The sequence below is a fragment of the Chionomys nivalis genome, chromosome 14 (genome assembly GCF_950005125.1).
Source record: "Chionomys nivalis chromosome 14, mChiNiv1.1, whole genome shotgun sequence".
In the NCBI taxonomy this organism is placed as follows: domain Eukaryota; kingdom Metazoa; phylum Chordata; class Mammalia; order Rodentia; family Cricetidae; genus Chionomys; species Chionomys nivalis.
In genome coordinates, this window is record NC_080099.1 from 50,536,873 (window position 1) to 50,538,212 (window position 1,340).

Consider the following 1,340-nt stretch of genomic DNA (forward strand, 5'->3'; position numbering starts at 1 on the left):
AGATACCAAATGATCAATGATTTACAAACCTCCAACATGTGAGCTGTTGGAGGAGGAACTTCAAATCTAAATCATACTTCTGGGAGTATGTAGTATGCGGGAACTCTACATAAGTACTCCTACTCCTACTGGGTGTAAGGAGTATGTTCCAGCCTTATTGTTGGAAGTAGACAACCGAAACTGAAATCTAAAAAGACTGGGTGATGCCCTCTTGATTTTGTTATTGCATTCAAGTACGGTGTCACAGTTATAAATTAAATCACCAGGGAAACAGATTACCCTACCCCCACAAAGTTAAAAAAAGAAAAGCTTTTTTTTTTTCCCCCGTCTGCAACCATGGAGGCTGTGCCGGAGAAGAAAAAGTTCCTGCTGCACCGGGAACCCAGAAGAAAAGGAAGGTTCCCCCTGTGCCAGAAACGCTGAAGAAAAAGTGAAGGAATTTCCCAGAGTTGAAGGTGAAGCGCCTTCGGAAGAAGATTGCCCTGAAGTCACTGCGAAGGGCCCAGAGGAAGCTCATCTATGAGAAGGCAGAGCGCTATCACAAGGAGTACAGGCAGATGTATCGGACCAAGATTCGCATGGTCAGGATGTCAAGGAAAGCTGGGAACTTCTACATGCCCGCAGAACCGAAGCTGGCGTTCGTCATCAGAATCCGAGGTATCAATGGTGTAAGCCCAAAGGTGCGCAAGGTGTTGCAGCTTCTTCATCTTCGGCAGATCTTCAACGGCACCTTTGTTAAGCTCAACAAGGCTTCAATTAACATGCTGAGGATTGTGGAATCATACATTGCATGGGGGTACCCCAATCTGAAGTCAGTAAATGAGCTCATCTACAAACGCGGCTATGGCAAAATTCATAAGAAGAAAATTGCCTTGACAGATAATTCCTTGATTGCTCGATCTCTTGGTAAATACGGCATCATCTGTATGGAGGATCTAATTCATGAGATCTGTACAGTTGGAAAACGCTTCAAGGAAGCGAATAACTTCCTGTGGCCCTTCAAATTATCTTCTCCACGAGGTGGAATGAAGAAAAAGACAACTCATTTTTGTGGAAGGTGGAGATGCTGATGCTGGCAACAGGGAAGATCAGATAAAGAGGCTTATTAGACAGATGAACTAAGGTGTTGCCCACGGTATTTTTGTAATCTGGTCAGTTAATAAACAGTCACAGCTTGGCAAACTGAAAAAAAAAAAAAAACCAAAAACTAAAGAAAAGTGTTTCTCCAACACTCTAAACTCAAGCATGAATTCTTCTTGGTGCCTCCTTTGGAAGCTGCTAAGAACTCAGTTATGAAGAAGTAGGGCTTAATGGAGTTTTAAAATGGAGAAATTTCTACT

General features: G+C 42.9%; 1 pseudogene; it reads left to right on the forward strand.

Moving 5' to 3' along the window:
* The first annotated feature begins 336 nt into the window (after positions 1-336).
* LOC130886935 (60S ribosomal protein L7-like) lies at positions 337-1,122 on the forward strand (annotated as a pseudogene).
* Positions 1,123-1,340: the final 218 nt, after the last annotated feature.